The sequence below is a fragment of the Piliocolobus tephrosceles genome, chromosome 5 (genome assembly GCF_002776525.5).
Source record: "Piliocolobus tephrosceles isolate RC106 chromosome 5, ASM277652v3, whole genome shotgun sequence".
Lineage (NCBI taxonomy): Eukaryota > Metazoa > Chordata > Mammalia > Primates > Cercopithecidae > Piliocolobus > Piliocolobus tephrosceles.
Window position 1 is genome coordinate 28,541,441 of NC_045438.1, and position 15,232 is coordinate 28,556,672.

Consider the following 15,232-nt stretch of genomic DNA (forward strand, 5'->3'; position numbering starts at 1 on the left):
ACATCTTGAAATTTAAGTCTTCCAGATGGTAAGCTCGATGCAAGCAAAGAATGCCTGACTGATTCATGACTGTAAACACAAATCTTTTCTTGCGGCCTTGGTGGATGGCCAGTACTCCATGAATGTTCCTGTGATGAGTAATTGGTGAACCATGGGTTAGATCATCTGTTAGTGGCGCTTACCGGAAAGCTGAAGTTCTCGAATTTGGTATGGACCCCTATGCTAACTCTTGACCTTCTCAGCTATTTTGGGCTGGTCAATTATTTGAAGATAGAAATACACTATACATTAAGTGTGCAATATGTAAGAAAATGACTTTTAAGTACTATTTACATTTTATTATTTTTATTATGCCTCATTTTCTTCTCTTTTTCAGCCCCCTAAGATGCCACTCTCCAAGTTGAGCCTAATTCAGAGCATGCTGTCTCAGCTACTACTGAAACCAGTAACATCAACTCTCCATGGTTTGCAGATAACAAAATTATTTCATTTTGAGAAACTTTTAGCCAGTCATCTCTGCCACCTACATGGAGGGTGAATCTGAGAGGCTTTCACAGCTGAAAGGGAGCCTGAAAGCTGGGCTGTGAGAGCCCACAAAGGACATGGAGGGAGCCTGAAAGCTGGGCTGTGAGAGCCCACAAAGGACCTGGGTGAGATGGAGGTCAGGTATCTCTTGAATTCCTACCAGGTGTTTCTCTGGCCTGGCCCATGAATCCAGTTCCTTGGGGCCGGAAAGTCCTCTCTTTCTCCCCTTTTTCTCTGCCCCATCCTCTGACTCTTTTGTTTGTTTTTTTTTGAGATACGGCCTTGCTCTGTTGCCCAGGCTGGAGTGCAGTGGCACAAACACAGCTGAGACAAGTGCTAGCTGGTGCAGTGTCAACCTCCCCGGCTCAAGCAATCTTCCCACCTCAGCCTCCCCAGTAACTGGGACTACAGGCACACACCACTACTGTGGGCTGATTTTTTTTATTTTTTGTAAAGACGGAGTCTCACCATATTGCCCAGGCTGGTCTCAAACTCTGGGGCTCAAGCGATCCTCTCTCATTGACCTCTCAAAGCACTGGGATTACAGGTGGGAACCACTTACACCTAGCCTTCTTTCTGTCCTTTTAGGACTCAGGTGCTACCTGAGTACCTCCTGACTCCAGAGCAAGCCCACTCTGGCTCCCCTTCCCTGTGCCTTTTCAGTGATACTTTCTTCATTATCTATAGTTGAATCATACCCCACCATACCAGCAGCTTTGAATTTCTTAAGGGTAGAGACAATGCTGGGTTTTTTTTTTTTTATCTCTATGTATAATGATATACATACAATTACAATTTTAATTGTATAATTGTATACATCTGTGCAGTTACTTGTTTTCACATGTTTTCAAGATCACATGGAGACACAGGAGGAAGTCCTTCTATTGTAATGACCACTTAGAAAATGGACAGTTAGTCTAGGGACATTTCTTAAAGGAAGTGATTGCAGGAGGAGAAAGAACATTTTCAGTATAACCAAATCAAAGATTTCATAACTGGAAAGGAACATGCAGACCTGCTAAGAACAGATAACTAGGGTGGGGCTGTTTTATAGCTTTTAATCCCTACTTCTCTGTCCTGAACAAAAATAGAAACAAGTGGGGAGACACAAGTGCTCCTGCTATGGGCCCCATGGACTCATTCAAATTCATAGCAGAGATTCCTTATTCCATCTACCTCATTTACCATCTACCATTTTTTTCTTGCTATTTATTATATTGCAATGAACCTGGTTCTCAAGGGTTGTCCAAGGTGTTCTAATCACCAAAGTGAAGAATTTCTCAGTTTTGATGACAAAAATCATAATTATCACTTATTTGCACCTTATTCTCTGCCAAGCACCACTAAAATCTTTACAACTATCACATTTAATTACCACATGAAGCATTTTTTAGCAGCATTTAATAACAATCTTACATTTTGAATTTATAGTATATAATAATGTGTTTGCTAATATCCAAACCATACAGACACACAAACAATAATTGGTGATGGATAAGGACAGAGAATATTATCTTTAGCTGCTGACAAAACCAAGGCTTTGAGAGCCCACGGTAAGATAACTAATAGGTAGAGCACAGCGTGAATTCCATCCTGTTTAGTGCCAAAGTTCAACAGTCCTTAACCAGTCTAAATTATAGCCTTGCTCCACAATAGTACCTTTTCCAAGAAAATATGGCTAAAGTTGAAGGCAGGGGCCAATTCCAAGTTGACTTGATGCCACTGGGGCTCAGAAACCAATACCTCAAAATATAGCACTTCAACATGCTGAACCCAAGGAACCTCAAGGTCTGACCTTTCCCATCCCACCTCTAAGCATCTCTCCAAAAGCACAGGATGGATCTGAAGTTCCTTTATCTGTTTAAGATCCAGATCCATCAAGGACAATAGTGTTTTGTTTTTTTTTCCCCCGTGGTACTACCAAAAATGTAAACACACCTGAACAGACCCTTCACAAGATATCGTCTGCCTCCCAAGATCATTCAGATCCCAAAGTGAACTATTTACAAGTTAATTTCTGTTCACAGAGTCATTCATTCTCCCTCTGACGTGGTTTGGCTCTGTGTCCTCATCCAAATCTCATCTTGAATTATAATCCCCACATGTTGAGGGAGGGAAGTGATTGGATCATGGGGGCTGTTTTGTTTCCCCCCCATGCTTTCTCGTGATAGATCTGATGGTTTTATAAGCGTCTGGCATTTCCCTGCTTGCACTTCTCTCTTCTGCCACCATGTGAAGAAGGCCCTTGCTTCTCCTTCACCTTCCACCATGATTGTAAGTTTCCGGAGGCCACCCCAGCCATGTGGAACTGAGAGTCAAGCCTCTTTTCTTTATAAATTACCCAGTCTTCGGTAGTACCTTTATAACAGTGTGAGAACTGACTAATACACCCTAGTAATCCTATTGCCTCTTAACAGAATTCCTCTTCATCCTGTTCCCATAACCAATTTTGTCAGGTGGTATATAAGCTTTGAAACCCATTGGAGGGTACGTAATCACACTGTGGTTCTCCTGTGTACATGTTAATAAATTTTGGATGCCTTATCTCCAACTAATCTGCTTCCTTGAGTTGATTTTTTTTTTTTTTTAAGTGAAACTTCATGGGCAAAGGGGCTGTTTTCTCTTGGCCCCTATAATGCCAAATCCTGGGCTTAAACGCTACTATTCTGTCCCACTCCTCTACGAAATTCTTTCCTCTTTTGAATTCCTTGACATCACAGTTTTCTAATTCTATGCCTTTCTTATTTTTCCAGAAAAGTTAAGGCTTCTTTCCCATTCATTCATTCATCTCATTGTTGCTACTTGTAACAACAGTTACCACTTCTTGTGACTTCTGCATTTCTTCTAACTAGTCACCCTGTTTTAATTTCTTGCTCTTCCATTCTTCTTCCAAAAAACCCCCAAAGTGTACTCTAAAATTTCATTTACCATTACAATTGAGAAATAAAAATATAATTCTAAGTCACCCAGCTGACTTAATGGATTCCCCTCTTGGCCAAGGGGACCCCAAAGAAACCTTGAAAACTGAGTTTCCAGTCATGATGGGATGCGAGGTCGGACACCTTGTTATATCACCTCCCTCACTAACTGCCATTAGGCTTTCATCCCTAAGGGTGAAAAAGAAGCTAGCCCTCTCAAAAGACTCCACCACTGATAGCAGCCAAATGCCTGGAGCTGCCCTTTGTGGTTCCCACAAAACAACTGACCAGCATGTCTTCCTGATAAGAGACAACCAAGAGTGGTTCTGGCCAGTCTACAGAGGATGCACCATGAGGATTTTGATGTCCTCTGCTTCACCTTTTGACATCAGAGGGCCAGAAACTCTACCCTCGGATCATGCTAATGCTGCCACTTTTTGTAGATGGGCCCCATGAAGAGGCATGAAGCTCAATTGGATATGCACATGCTTCTCCTTTCATAAGTATTCATGGCTCCTCCTATGGTTTATTGAATAGATTTGCTCATCCCACCCAGCATAAACTCCTGTTCCCTTTGCCTCTCCCTCAAGTGTTTGTTTCCAGCTCCCGACCAGAGGTTACACTTCTCAGCCTGTCAGAATGGCCACCTGCAGGCTGCAGCCCTTTATGAGAACTAAAGCTCTCCTTTCTAAATGTATGAACCTCATCATTCTTCAGCTGACACAGTGAACATTGTTGATTGTCTTGAGAGAGTCGGCCTTTCTTCTAATAGAACCCAAATTATCTGTCTTTATCTATTCATATACCCAAATAGTCCATTTGCTCAAGGAAAAGTTCACTGGTCTGATTCTCATTGATCTAATAGCAACACCAAACTCTTGCCATTCATTGGTTAAGGAATGGGTATGTAACCCAATTTTACCTAATGAAAAGGCCAGGAAAGTTTGCGGCAGGCTTCAGAAAGCTATCTCCTTTTTCTTTAGTGGATTTCTGAGATTCCTTCTTATGTCTTATATTTAAACAAGGAAGTATACAGCCCCTAACGCTACTAGAAAGCCTCTTTACACCTTGAAAAGAAGTCAACATTGTACAAAGCGAAGAGCAGAGATTTTTTTTTAAAAAAAGGGAAGGCGCTACTGGTGATATCATTAAATTGATCTATCCACCCAAATGCCTACCTTACCTCTTGATTTATTGGATTGTGAGCCAATAAAATCTGCTTAGAAGCACTTGAATTGGGTTTTCTACTTACAGTCAAAAAACCTCTTGTCTGAGATATGCATTTTTTTCTTTCCTATTCAAAATGCTGAAATGATTAGGAATAAACTAAGTTTTGTGGTATAGCATTTGAGAGTTTGTTCCTGGCCCCTTCTGTCTTGGAAACTTGTCTCCCATTATATTCTGCTATGCACTTGACACTCTGGACATGCTTGGCTGCTTGCTTTCACCATGTCACTTGCTATCCCACAGGCCCCTGCCTTTGTACTGCATTTTCTCCTACTGAAATTCAACTCTTCAAGATCCAGAGTACAAGATACTTCCCTCTGAGACAGATTTGCAAAATTAGTATTTTTTCTTTTTATATCTTCATATATGTTGCTTGTACCTGTGTGTGTAAATCTGGGTCCTCCAGGAGGCAGAGCAGCCAGGATGAATTAAACTGCAACAATGACGTCTGAGGAAATGTGTGGGAGAGAACATGAAGAGAGCCAAGGAAGGCTGGGGGAACTATCAGACTATGATGCAGGTATGACCCTGAGTGAAGAAGAGAGAAAAGGGAAGGAAGCTGGGTGCAGTATAGTTATCAAGAAAGTTCAGCAAGGGTGGTGGTAAATCCTCAAGTCAGCCTTTCATCAGAGGAGTCTGACTTCTTCCAGAAACAGTCTGCCCTAGTATGGCTGCCACTCTCAGTCGTTGGCTGGGAGCAGCCCACAGGAAGCTTGGTTTCAGTATAAAAGCTGTGATGCCTGTCATAAGGGGACCTTGTTCACTCCCTGCAGCTTTACACTCACTGCAGCTTCACACTCCCTGCAGCTGGAGGGTAGGAACGTACTTGCTCATGACTGCCATACTCTTTATTTATTACTCATTCAGTATGTCCTAAATTCTACAAGTTATTTACATGAATCTCTTCCCTGCTGGATATAAACTCCTTAAGGACAGGACCTGGATTAATCTTTTTGTCCCACTGTGTGTTTTCCATAGTATGATTCCAGTAGACTGCTGCTATGTTACTGAACTGCATTCTAGAATATATTGCCTCAGACCTCTATATCTGCAATTCCTTAAAATAATAGGAATAATACACCCCCTAAAGTCAATGAGAACTTGCTTTCATAAGATGTAAGATATTGTTCCATGATTAATATTTTTAAAAAGTTTAATTCAGTCATACTCACCTGTCTTCTCCTGCAGATCAATGTGTCTCCACAAAGAAGTTTGATTCTGAAATTTCAGCATTGATGAGGTAGTGAAGTGGAGCATTTGCTGATTAATACGCAATTTTTCACAAATTTAATCCCCAAGGCAAGTGGATGATTAAACTTGGAGTTAAATTTATAATGCACTTTAGTTTGGGCTGGAGAAAACTATTTCAGACTGGTATGATACACTCTACTATTTCTTCAACATTCATTTTTAGGTGACATGAAAATGGATCTTTCCTTTTCAGATAAAAGGAAGATTAATAGTGGTCACTGAGGAATAAAGGAGATTAGAAAAATCTGTGATTATTTAAGGTATAATATGCATTATTAAGCCAGGAGGAAAAGCATGTAAATACAGGTATTTTGGCACTTCATTATACTTTGTAATGTTTTAGGTCCTATCAATTTAAGGTCAATCAATTTATCTATGGTTAGGATATAATAAATAGTGCTTGTATCAGTTATGGTCCAATAAGGAGACAGAAACCACATAGTAATTTGAAAAGAGAATGTTTAATATAAAGAATCATTAACTATTTACAGAGAAAATTACAAAAAGGGAATAAAAATAAATTCAAAGAATACCCCAAGACGGAGTGAGTTTACCCAAGGAAGGAGGTCCTCTCCAACACTGGGACTCAGAGCTCTTTGGAGTGGTTGCTGTCCCCCGGATGGTGGAGAAGTTCACTGGGTTGCCCAGGCTGGAGCTGGTCCACAATCTGCAGGCTGATACTCACAAGCTGTAAGTCTCCTGCTGAGGTGCTCATGGGCTAAGCTAGTAGGCAGGACACTGCCTTCTGGGATGCTGATGAGATTTTCTGGGGAGCTACCTGCTGGGCTGCTGTAGAACTGGCTGGGAAGAAGCTGACTGGGTACTGACTGAAATCACCAGAAAACCAGAGTCACCAGCAAGAGGTTTTGTTGAACTCTCTGGGCATCCACAGAACTCACCAGAATCTACCTGCAGCAGTGTGCCACTGAACATACTGATGTGAAGCTAGCTGGGGTGACTACAGAGTTCATCCAAAAGCGCTGCTAGGAGAATGAGATGCCTGGAGAGCCTGCTAAGATGACTGCAGCCCTCCCCTGGAAACTGCTTTGGGAAGTACTGCTGTATCTCACTCACTACTGGAAAGCCTCCTGGAGCACTTTTGGAACCACTGCAAGACTTCTACAGCAGTGCTGCTGAAAATCCCTGGAAGTGAGCGCCACTGGGTGTCCTGAATGCCAGTCCAGCACTGCAGAAGCAAGAATGTTGGGAAAAAAAAACCCACTGGAACCAGGAAGAGACATCCCATCCTCCCTCAGTGTCCCTCTAGCGCCCTCTACTGACAATGCCTAGCATCACGCCTCCTGGCAAGAGAAATGCTTCTTCAGTGTCAGGCGGTAAAAGAATGGATTTGGAGCTGAGTGGTAATAAATTGGTAACTGACACAGTCCTTTCGTCAAAATCACAACTTTGTATTCAAATGCTGTCTTTACTCACTTGTCTCTTCCATTAGTAGATGATATGTGTTTCAAAAGTAAGGATAATTTTTATATTTCATGTGTAGCACAGCTCCTGGCACATATTATGTATTTACCAAACATTTGTGAAAATGTTGTACTGAATACGTAAATATTGCATCCTGTGCTAAAAGATTCATTTGGTCTGAGAGCACTAGGTCTGTACAAATTTAGGTGGCATAAAGGGAAGCTGTTGTTTTCATTGTACACAGAAGGAAAATGGCGGCAGTGCTGATTGATACATAGCACACCTGTAGAGTCACTATTTTCTAAAAGTGGAATTTCTTTAAGTCACTAGGAATTTCAGTTAGGGTTGACTGATTGGAAGTCCTCCGTAAATCTCTAGGGAAAAAAAAATCTCCTTTTTTTGAGCTGCAGTACATTCTACTCAGAAATGTACTGCGACAAAAGCAGTTATACTAGTAAGCTGAATGATGTCCATTTCACACAAACTTTAATAACATGGAAAAATGAAAAAAAACTACTGGAATATACGACAAAGGTTTATTGTGCTTAAGTATATATCAACAAGACCCATTTCTTCAACATTTTGATTTAAGGACTGAATTTATGTTGAAGGTTGAATTACTTGAATGAGTTTGGGAGCTGAAGAATAGAGAGATGAAATTATTTTGTCAATATCAAGCATCAAATAAATGCCTCAAGTAGCTAGAATAAGAATAAAAGAGAAAGACAGATTTACTTTAAGGAATTGGCTCACACAATTGTGGGGGATGACAAGTCTGAATTTTGCAGGGCAGGCTTGCAGGCCAGAGACTCATACCTAATATCTCAATTTGGAGGCAGAATTCCTTCTCCCTTGGGAGACTTCAGTGTTGTTGTTGTTTTTCTTTGTTTGTTTCTTTTTTGAGATAGGGTCTTGCTCTGTGGCCCAGGCTGGAGTGCAGTGGCGCAATCTTGGCTCACTACAGTCTCAAACCCCCTGGGCCCAAGTGAACCTCCCACCTCAGCCCCCTCCAGTAGCTGGTACCACAGGTGTGTACCACTACACACAGCTAATTTTGCTTATTTTTTGTAGAGACGGGATTTCACTATGTTGCCCAGGTTGGTCTTCAACTCCAGGGCTTGAGTGATCCTTCTACCTCGGCTTCCCAAAGTGCTGGGGTTATAGGAGTGAGTTACTGTGCACAGCCAGTGTTTTTTCCATAAGGCCCTCAACTAATTGGATGAGGCCCACTCACATTATAGAAAGGTAATCTGCTTTACTCAGAGTCTATGGTTTAAATGTTAATCATATCTGAAAAGAAAAATCTAGATTGATATTTGACTGAATATCTAGGGACCATAACCTAGCCAAGCTGACACATAAAATTAATCATCACAGCATCTAACTTCATTTACAAAATCACCTTAGCAATGATAACACCAAAAATGTGTGAAAATATTGTACTGAATACATAAATATTGTATCTTGTGCTAAAAGATTCACTTGGTCTAAGAGCACTAGGTCTGTACAAATTTAGGTGGCATAAAGAGAAGCTGTTGTTTTCATTGTTTGTACACAGAAGGAAAATGGCAGCAGTTGATTGACACATAGCACACCTGCCGAGTCACTATTTTCTAAAAGTGGGATTTTTTAAAGTCACTAGGAATTTCAGTTAGGGTTGACTGATTGGAAATCCTCACCAGTCATCACATGCATTATTATTTTATACATTTAATCTTTTAGATTTATCAAGATGTAAGATAACTGAGACAGAGAGAGAAACTATTAGCACAGTGTATTAGTCTGTTCTCACATTGCTATAAAGAACTCCATGAGACCACATAATTTATAAAGAAAAGAGGTTTAATTGACTCACAGTTCTGCAGACTTTACAGGGAGTATGGCTATAGGTAGGCCTCAGGAAACTTACAATTATGGCGGGAGGCAAAGGGGAAGCAGGTACATCTTACAAGGCTGAAAAAGGAGGAAGAGAGTGAAGGGGGAGGTGCTAAACACTTTTAAACACACAGCTCTCATGAGAACTCACTATCACAAGAACAGCAAGGGGGAAGTCCACCCCCTTGATCCAATCACCTTCCACCAGGCCCCTCCTCCAAAATTGGGGATTACAATTAGACATGAGATTTGGGCAGGGATAAAAATTCAAATCATATCATGTAGAAATCGTAAAGGAAATGTTAACATATAGAATTTAACAAAGCATTACTGGTATAAAATATTATGACCAAGTGGAGTTCATTGGATGAATGAAAAATTAGGTAAATGTTAGGAAATATGTTTAAACCCCTACATAGATTGAAAGATTAAAAGGAAACTGAACATGTAATTATCATAGCAGAAGCTTAGCAGAGCCATTTTTCTGGCCAGAGGAGTTGAGAAAAGGGAACTTTAGGAGTCTGAGAATGTGGGGGGAATCCCTGAAATGAGATAGCTGGGCAAGAGAACTCTCTATACAAACAAATCTGACACAAGCCCCCATTTTAATCTCTGTGTGTACAGAACATACCCAAAGAAGCACAGCAAAGGCTTTGGGAATGGAACTATGATATAAAACAGGGACAGATTCACAAACTGGCCCATGCACAGGGTGGATTCATACAGCGTAGCACAGCTTTGGGAAATGAACTGACAGTGAAACCATAGTCTAAGATGGATCTTTTAGTCTGAACATTGACTGATTGCTGACAGCAGTTAACATTCTCCACAGGAGTTTAACAGGACAATATAATATTGTTTAAATATAATATATCTCACAATATAATATTCAAAATGCCTGTGATAAAATACAAATATATGAAAAGTGTCACAAAAATCTAACCAATTAAAGGAAAAGTTCATCTACAGATGCCAACTCTGAGATGACCAGATGCTGGAATAACTGGACAAAGGCTACTATTCAGGAATCAAATAGACTAAAGTGTTGATGTACTCAACAGAGTGGCTAAATCTCAGCTGCATGTGTTAAGTGAAATAAGCTAGACTAAGAAGGGTACATTCTGTATGATTCCACTTATATGGTATTCCAGAAAAGACAAAACTACAAAGATGGTGATCTGTTAAATCAGTGAATGCTTACGGTTAGGCATGAGGGGAGGGACAGACTACAGTAAGAGTCATAGTGGAATCTGGGGGGCAATGGAAAGCATCTTGATGGTGGTGTGATTACATGACTACATGCATTTGTCAAAACTCAGAATGTACAACAAGCCAGGTGTGGCAGCGCATGCCTGTAGTCCCAGTTGTTTGGGAGGCTGAGATGGGAGAATCGCTTGAGCCCAGGTGTTTGAGGTTTCATTGAGCTATGATCACATCACTGCACTCGTGGTGACAGAGTGAGACTCTGTCTCTAAGAAATAAAATAATGATTTTTAAAACTTAGAGTTTATAACAAATAGAGTGAATTTACTTTATGTAAATTTAAAAAGAAATATTAAGAATTTTTTTTTTAAATTACTCTCATGCTTCTGAAGAATGATTGAACTCTATTGACGCATCTCCCACCTTACATATTAATATTGTGGCAGCATTTTCATATTCCTTTGTTTTTATAGCTACAAACCAGTCATCACATGTAGTATTATTTTATACATTTAATCTTTTGTTTTTAAGATTTATTAAGATGGAAAAAGTTCTTTTCTACTTCTTGCATCTCATTTCCTCCTGAAATTAATGTTCTCCTCCCTGAAGTGCCTTTCTTAATAATTCATTCAGCATCATTTGTAATTTCCCTCATGTTTTGTTTATCTTAATAGCAATTCATTTTGACCTGACATTTAAATGATAGTTTATCTGGGTATAAAATCTAGTTTCTCAGTTATTTCCTCTGAATATTTTGAATATATTATTTCGCTGTCTGAGAAGATTTCACTGGTAATATTTCACTGGTATTGATGCTGTTTATAAGTCATTATTTTGCCACATTGCTTAACATCTTCTCTTTGATATTCAGTCATTTATCTGAGTGTGTATTTAGTTTTGCTATCCTGTTGATTACTTGATTTGACTTATGAATCTTGGATTCTATCTTTATTAAATTCTGAAAACTTCTATTTTACATCATTTATAAAATTTGCCTCTTTTCTATTTTCTCTAATGTCTTCTTATGTAAAACCAGTTATATGTATGTTGAACTTTCTCATTCTATCTTTCATGTCTGTTCATTTTTCTTTCACATTTTCTATTTTTTATAATGTGTTGCTTTCTGGATCATCTTCTCAGTACAATTTACCAATTCACTAGTTCTATTTCTAAATATAATCATATGTTTAATCTATTCAATGTTTTAAAAATTCTAGTGACTATAGATTTATTTTCTTAAATATAGATTTATTGTTCTTAAAATTACCTGGTAACTTTCATAGTGATTTATACCTTTCTCATATTCTTGTTTGTTTAGTTTGTACTGCTTTAATTATTTAAACATAATCATTTTATAGTTTGTGCCTGATAATCTTATTCTTGATGTTATTCTTGGGGTTTAATCATATCTTTTTTTTTCTCTGCTGACTCTTTTTGTGGTGCATCATTTCCTGTGTGTTTTAGAATTGTAGATTGTAAACTTGTCTTCCCAGGACTTTGTAGTGAGAATTCTATGTGATCTGATTTGACATACCACAGGATTATAATTAATCCAGCAATAAAATTTATGTTAATGTATACAGTTACTAGACTACAGAGATGCGGTTACCAGACTACAGAGATGATGAAAATTCAAACCTGAAACCTGTGTGATTGGGTTCATGATTATAAATTTATAAGAAATGTTTTTGTTTCTTCATTTTTTTCAACTACAGCCCTGGCTAAGACTAAAAGTTTTCCTCATCACCTACCTGTGCCAGGGACAGAAAATTTTTAGGCTACTTTTCTCTATGTGTGTATATAACTTCAATTGCTTATCTTTCTATAGACTCAGTTCCTTACATGCTATCTCAGCATGAAATTACGTTCAGTTAATTTCTAAGCCTCTAGTTTATCGAGATTCATATGCCCCTCTCAGAAGACTGAAGTATCAACTCACACTTAATCTTGTTGTATACAGTTCTCTTTACATTTTTGTCTTCTGGAGATTTCCCTCACTTTTTTGTTAGGATAAGTATGTATTTTTAAATTAAATTTACTATCTTTTATCCATCATTTCTATGTGTTTGTATATGAAAGATTTTTAGTTTATGTAGACTGCCCTATTTTCAGAAAACCTTCGATTTCCTTTATATATTGTATTTAAAAATATTAATTTGCATACATTTTTATAGACACAAAATATTTTGATATTAATTTTGAAGTCATTTTAATGGCATCAGATAAGGACAAAAATTACATAACATGGCCAATAAATGGTTCATGTTAAAAGACTAAAAGCCTAATCACAGGTTAATAACCAATGTAGTCTTCTAGAATTTTTACAACCAATTTGAGTAAAACACTGAATACAGAAATGGTTAATGGGATAATTTCATAAATAACTTTTCTTGGGATAATTGTGTAAGTGACTTTTCTTCGCAGGCAAAATCTCTTACTAATAGATCCTAATTCTAGCAAGAAAATTGACATGGAATTTTGAACATCTAGTGTACAAATTATTGGTTTTGGATGTTTGCTGTTCATCAATTCTTAGAGACAGAAAAATGATTTAGCATAATGTTGGCAGGCCTGCATGGAAATGAGTAAATGCTTTTATGGCTGATAGTAATATAAATTGGTGCCATTTTTCTAAAAAGCAAAAAGGCAGTATGTAACAAGGTCTTGAAAATATATCTGTATCATTTGACAAAAAGAATTATACTTTTGTGTATACAGCTTTCCTTTTTATTCATCTGTTTTTTTCTGCCTTTGTTCATTGACCAACAGTATTTAGGAAGGTGATTGTATGTCAAGTCTTATAATTATTCTGTGGATAAAAAGATAATTCAGACACGCTTCTTTCCCTTGAGAAACCACAGACCTAATTGTGTAACTCATTTCTCCTCCTACTTTCACACTCCCACCCTACTCCCCAAAGACATGCATTATCTACAAATATATTTTAAAACTTGATAGTTTATTATGGCCATTTGTTTCACATAAGCTCCTTCAATATTAATACAAAGAAATATAATGGTAGCATGAATAGTGAATATATGTCAATCTACTTCTCCCATGAGGGAATAATACAGTCCACAATTAACCTCTAGCCATAGATATCTAAATAATGGAAAACTATGAAGAAAAAATATCTTTTATTATTTATTTTTTATTTAAACATGTATGTTCATTGAGTATAACATGATGTTTTGAATATGTATATTTTGTAGAATGGCTAAATCAAGCTAATTAACAAACTATCATTTTTTTAATGGTGAGAACACTTTAAATGTACTCCCTTAGCAATTTTCAAGAATGTAATACATTGTTATTAACTATAGTCACCATGTTGGACAATAGGGGAAAAACTATTTTTCAACATTGGAGAATATGCCACACAGGACTGTGAATTCTGAAGTGAAAGTATTGATATTAGATCTCCCATCACCTATACTTTCTGCCCAGAGGCAATTATTTATAGTATAGATAGGAAAACCCAAACAGTCTGACAATTATTCTGAGTTGAATAGACCAAAGTTGAAGGTATAAAAAGATTACCCAACTAGAATTCACGGGGCAGATTACTCAAAAATCATAGGTACATAGGTAAAATGTCCAGAAATCTAAGTATGGAACCCTTGAACTTTTACCTGAATATGAAAGTGTTTTTACATAGAGTGAATACTCCATAAGCCCAGACAAAAACAGCTTTCAAGAAATGAATAATTACTTACGAGTTGTAAGACAAATTTCCAGAATTCACAGAACCAGGAATTAAGCACTCACAATCCAAGTAGAGAGGTCTCATTGAAGACATGAGGCTTGAAGGGGCTTCATTTAAAACTTACAATAATGACAACTCTAGACACAACTTAAAAGAGTTTAAAGGACCAGTCATGGTGGCTCACACCTGTAATCCCAGCACTTTGGGAGGCCGAGGCGGGCAGATCACCTGAGGTCTGGGGTTCGAGACCAGCCTGACCAACATGGAGATCATAGGCATGAGCCACCGCGCCTGAGCTTGTGCCATTGCACTCTAGTCTGGGCAACAAGAGGGAAACTCCATCTAAAAAAAAAAAAAAAAAAGCTTAAAAACAAATCTCAAAGGCAATACGCTAATCAAAAGAAACTTGATTGCTTTCCAGAAAATAACCAAAGTATTTTAAAATGAAAAATCCAGCAGTCGACAACATAAAATTCACAACATTTAGCATCCCATCAAAGCTCACTAGATATGAGGAAGGGAAATATAACTCACAATCATGAGAAAACATCAGTTACAAAAGAAATCAGAAACAAAAGAAATAACAGATGATGAAATTTACAGAAAATGATGTTAAAATATCTATTATAAATATGGTACATATGCTCAAATATATGAGAGATAGTAGAATCATGATGAGGAGAGAAATTGGAAGTGTAAAAAAAATGGAATGTGGCTCCTAAAGCTGAAAAACACAAAATCTGAAATGAAAAAGATACTAGAGGGGGTGAACAGAATATTAGACACTGCAAAAATAAAAGGTTGAACATGAAAACCTAACAACAGAATCTATTCAAAATAAAGTACAGAGACAAAAGACAGAAAATAGTAAACAGAGCACAGTGACATGTGGAACAGTATGAATCAGGCTAAACATATCATGAGAGTCCCAGAAAGAAGAAAGCAGACAGAAAAACAAAATCACTAAAAGCTTAATTTAAATGCAGAGGAAAAATTATATTACTGACTAGAATTTTTACTCAGTGAAAATAGGTTTCAAAAATGAAGGTCATTCTTCACAGTTCAGGTCTCTGAAAAACTTCCATCTGCCACAAGTTGTAGTCTT